Raw genomic sequence first — 5,602 nt, 5'->3', positions numbered from 1 at the left:
TACATGGCACAGACAGCCTGGCTCAAGCAACAGCTGTTAAACCCCTGGAAATTTCACACAGATTTGGGATTTCTTTCATTTGCGAGGCATAAGCTGCAGCTGTTGAGCAGCTGCTCCATGGGAGCTCAACCACTGCTGCAGCAGCGATGGGGATGGGATGAGTGAGACAGGTACTTTGGGCAGAAGCAGACAGGGCTGCTGTGCTTTCTGTCCCAGGTAATGAGTAGACTGAGAATCATAGAATCATAGAATCACAGAATGGCCTGGGTTGAAAAGGACCACAGTGCTCATCCAGTTCCAACCCCCTGCTGTGTGCAACAGCAGACCAGGCTGCCCAGAGCCACATCCAGCCTGGCCCTGAATGCCTCCAGGGATGGGGCATCCACAGCCTCCTTGGGCAACCTGTGCCAGTGCCTCACCACCTTCTATGTGAAAAAGTCACCTGTGTTTTTGGTGAACGTGGGAGCTCATCCTCAACCACATTTGGAGTTGCTAATAGACATATCTGGGCATGAGAGCTGATGGCCTCCTATTGCAGCAAGGGTAGATCCAAGTTGGGTATTAGGAGCTACTTCATCTCCAAAGAGTGTTCAGGCACCTGCAGAGGCTGCTCAGATGGTGGTGGAGTCACTGTCCCTGGAGGTGTTCAATGGTGGAGGTGTGGCACTTGGGGATACGGTCACTGAGCATGGTGGGGTGCGTTGAAATTGGGTTTGGTGAGGAAGAATGCTCTCACACAGTGAGCTGGCATGGAGCTGATGCTCAGGTAGGGCTGCCCTAGGGTACAGTGATATCATCAGCAGATGAAGGATGACCTCTGAGATATAATGTCAGCCTTTTGATCAACACCTGTCAATTTGCCACTATTTCCCGTGGAAAAAAAATACTTGGATTAATCATGATCTTTATGTCCTTTTAATTTTTCTTCATTTTGCTATATCCCCTTATCCATTCTGGATGAGGAAATTAAAAAAAAAAAAAAAAAAAAAAAAAAAAAAAAAAAAAAAGCAAGCAGAACTCAGAAAAATCTCCCATATTGCAAATGCTTTCCTAATTTCCTTGCACAGAATTAAGAATGAAATTCCAAGCGTACACTTTAAGCAGTCACATACCTCACAATAGCCTCACTGAGGGTGTATGTTAAAAACAAATAAAACACTTGCTGTGTGTTGTTAAGTCCTATCAGCCTCCACCCAAAGATACTGCACTGCCAACACCCAACCGCTGGAGGAGGAAACGCCCTGCTGACAGCACAGCCCCCACAGCAGCACCTGAGCATCTGCAGGAGCATCACATCACGTTTTGGGGTGGAACAATGAAAGCTTCAAACTTGAAAGAATTTCCTTCATGCAGCATCATCCCTCCTTGCCATGCAGAGAAAGGTTTTCATGGCTTTGGAATGCCAAGAATTTGGAAGCAACTCAGGTATATGTTTTTTTTTAGGTGGGGAAGACCGCAATGCTCGTTGATCTACGAGCCAGAAATACACCCACACAGTGCTACTGATAAAGCCTGTGGGCAATATTAGCATTGGCGCAGCAGCCGTTATCAGAGAGGGCAGGGCAGTTGCATGGGATGATGGAGATCCTGCAGCCAAGTGTATTCAGACGAATCCCAACTTCACTGAGCTGGATGGAAAGTTGCACTTAGCGTTGGGATCTGCAGTAGGAAAATGTGTCCTGGGAAGTTTTAGCTGAAGGGATGCAGGGCAGAGTCTGCAGGGACAGTGAAAGGCTGGGAGCAGTGGGGTCATAGAATCGCAGAATCATTGCGGTTGGAAAAGATGCCCGCGATCCCCACATCCCCAATGCATCCCCACCAAAATCCCCACATCCAACCCCAACCCATCCCCACCATGGCCACTGACCACGTCCTCCCATGCCATAGTGCTTCAGAGTCTGGCTATGACCCCAGGGCAGCCCCTCTCTGGTTCAGCAAAAGGGCGCAAGGGGCTCTTGATCACTGAGTGTAAGAGCTTGGATTGGGAGAAAAAGTCAGTGGGTGCTGATGGGACCACAGCAGCTGAAGCCAATCCACACAAATTGAGAATAAAGCGCCTCTCGGCAAAGACTTCAATTGCCCTCATGGAAGAGATGTCATGGGAGACGGTAGATCTGCATTTTGTGATGCCTTCTGCTCCAATCAGCACCCTTCTTAACAGCGTGCTTTGGCCAAATACAGCTTACTGGGGATCATGGGGGAAAATAAAGAGGAACTGGATAACGTTTCTTTGTTGAGGAGCCTTTGGCACAGTGAGTCAGTTTTCAGAGGGAAGCATCACTCTGTAAGGGGGATTCTCTGAAGCATGGTCTGTCTTTTTCAGAGAAAGAAAAACCTTTAAGAATCCCATCTGGTCCCTCCTGCTGTGCCAGCCAGCCCCGGTCGCGCTCGGGGGACGGCTTTGTCTCCCTCCAGCTGTGTCAGGATATTTGTCGTCACTGTGGAGCAGTTCTCAGAAACCGCCCGGTGCTTTAATCCTTCCCCATCGTTCCTCCAAGTCCATTTCTCCTTCCCAAGAGCTGAGCAATTGTGAGAGAGACCCTACATGCCAGCAAAGCCCTTAGGGAAGCTCAGTACCAGGGGGAATGCACTCGTCTAAGTTTGGGAGAAGGGGTCACAAGAGGCCAAGGACAACCACGGGGTCCTACAGGTGCAGTCCCAGCTCCCATCCCTCACTCTGCAAAGACTCCACGAGTTGGGGAAAAAAAGAAAAAGATGAGTGTTTTTTTTTTCCTCCTTTTTTTCCATTCTTAGAGCTGCACTGCGTAGCACCCGTTTGCTCAGCAGACCGCAGTGTAGGGTTTTCGTCCACCCAAAGGCTCCGTGCAGACACCTCTGCCATAACATCGTGCTTATGAAATTGTCCCAACCTCTGCAGCTCAGTTCTCCTCCGAACAATGCGTTCTCTGTGAGGCCCTGAATAGAAAACATCAGCCCATAGTGATGGAGCTCCAGTTAGTGCCCAGCCCTGGGAATGGGATAAAAGTGCTTTTCAATGAGCACTTGGGAAAAAAAATGTCTTTTAATGCTCACACAGTACTCCTTTTAAAACGCTAACACCACTTGCAGCTATTGATAAGGCATTGCACTAATCTTAGCAAGAGGTTCCCATGACCTTTCAGTATCTGCAGCACTGCAACTTTTCATAAAATTATTTTTGCAGGGAAAACAACGTAAAATAAGCCAAAGGATTGACAGCAGACAAATGGCCGCTTGTTAGGAAGCCAAAAAGAAGAGGAGAATTTGGTACTGGAGGAACCTGGTACTGAAGGCAGCGGAGTGGCAACAGAAAGAAACTGGGAAGGAGGGGGAGATCAGCGGGGCCCTGAACTGAAAAATGAAATGCAAGTGGGTGTTGTGGTGCAGGGAGAGCTGAGCTCTCAGAATGTGTCATCTCACACCACACTTTGCAACGCTGCAAACCAGCTGGCTGCAAAAGTCATTTCAAAGTGCACAATTCCGGAACCAGACCTTTTCCACACGTAAAGGACGGGAGACGTGCTGCAGCAATTTCATGGTGTGGAAGGAAAATTGGAACGAAGTCCCTGAGGGTCTCTCTTTGGCTGAAATTGGAACCTGGTGCTCTGCTGGTGCCTCTGTGAGCGCTCCGTGCGTACAGAAGTTCCCCCAGCACAGCTATGGTTCTCGGGGGGTTGCAGTGATACCCTCCTTCTTTTGCATGTATTTCGACATTCTTTAAACTGCAAAAAAGCAAGCTGCTTTTACGCAAATATGCATGTAAATGTATGCAAAGAAAAATGAACCAGACTCCTTCATTTCCACCAGACCACCGAGATGGCAACACGAGCTTCCAGCAGCCTGTCCTTTTAAGATTTTTTTTACTGAGGCTGACAGGAGACAGAACCTGCAGTTTTGACTCAAGTACAACACTGCTCCTGCTGCCAGTGAGCAGTTTTTTCCCAGTAAAAGCAATAATTACTTTTACTAAGAACAGCTGTTGTCCTGGACTCGGCTCAGCATTCTCCTCCCTGAACGCAGCAGTGCAAACCTGTATCTTGGAAATACCAGCGCGAGCTCAGACTGCATAGAATCACAGTTCCATAGAATCATTAAGGCTGTAAAAGATCTCCAGGATCTCCAGGTCCACCCCAACCCATCCCCACCATGCCCACTGACTGTGTTCCCAAATGCCACCATTGAACAGCTCCAGGGATGGAGACTCCCCTGTCTCTGTTCCCTGTCCCGGTGCCTGACCACTCTTTGGAGAAGAAATTGCTCCTAATAACTTCCTAATACCCAACCTGGATCTCCCCTGGGGCCACGTCACTTCTCATCATGTGCCCTTCATGGCATTCATCATAGAGAGAACGCCCAGACACCAGCATGCATGGGACCTCAAATATTTGCTCTCCAAGTCTCCTCTGTGTCCCCACCAGCATCAGTGGGATTTGGGCTCCTAAACCCCTTGATTCTTCTGTGAGGCTCAGAAAAAGAGAAAAATGATCTTTTCCTGAAGCTCAGTGTGCTGAAGATTTGCAGCACCAGACATTCCAGCTTCCTACATTCAGCCTCAAGGCTACTTTGTCTAATGGGACTTATTCATAATTACTCAAGCTGTTAATTTTACTCTTATGTAAATGGTGCTGTGAGGCAAAGCATGAAGGCAGCAATGCACATACAGGATAATGGATGGCAGGAGGAAAGAATGAAGCTTGCACAGTGCAAGAATGGCTCTGGATGTTGAGCAGATCCCAGCAAGCAGGAAAGCTTTTGGGAATTCCCTAGAAATTCAGGTGGTGTAAACATGCTCCTCTTCAAATGATAGGAGGAATACATGGTGCTCATCACACAGCCACCAGGAGCTGACTTGCTGTTGGATGCAAAGGCAACGCAAGCAGATGCACGTGGAAATTACCAGGAAGACATCCCAAGCACTTCTATTTCTGTGCTGGTATTTGCCCACATAACCAGCACTTATTTTCCATCCTAAGCCTCATTACTCTCTGTTAAAGGGAGTCTGCTCAGTGCCTTAGTTCTTTGGCTGCTGCATCTATTTTGCAAGCCATGGAGACGTTGGGGGAGAACAAGATTGGATTTCCTCTGAACACCGACATCATTGCTCATCACACGGTGCTGAGAAGTACTGGAAAGCAAAACACAAAAAAATAAAAGCAAATTTTCAAAAAAAAAAAGTGACAGAAGTTCAACAAACTCCACCGGTTAATAGACTGCAGCACTAATTTGCTCGACTATAAACCGTCACTTAGGAACCACAGACGTGGGTTGAGGTTTTCACATCTCTGTTAATTTCTAACATAATGGATCTGAGCCCTCTGGCCACAGCTTTTCCTGCTTTTATTATTTCCTGGGCCTCTTGCTTTTTTTTTTCCGTGGAGGCTCTGTGTGCAAGAACACCTGCTGGCAGTGCATTGACTTTCCCTGGTTTCCTCGCACGGGGCCCCAGGAAGGTGCCATGGACTTCTGCAGCCCCACAGAAAACAGTCCCACAGGTGGCTTGGAAAGTTAGTCCAGAGTTTTGCCTGAGTTCTGGGAATGCTTAAAAGAGCAACAGAGATAAGTATTTTACTCATTCTAAGCAACTCATTACCCATTTCACCACAATTGCCATATAGAGCTTACA

The sequence above is a fragment of the Lagopus muta genome, chromosome Z (assembly GCF_023343835.1).
Source record: "Lagopus muta isolate bLagMut1 chromosome Z, bLagMut1 primary, whole genome shotgun sequence".
Taxonomy (NCBI): Eukaryota; Metazoa; Chordata; class Aves; order Galliformes; family Phasianidae; genus Lagopus; species Lagopus muta.
The sequence above is the reverse complement of the archived record's forward strand: the minus strand, read 5'-3'. Positions refer to the sequence as shown.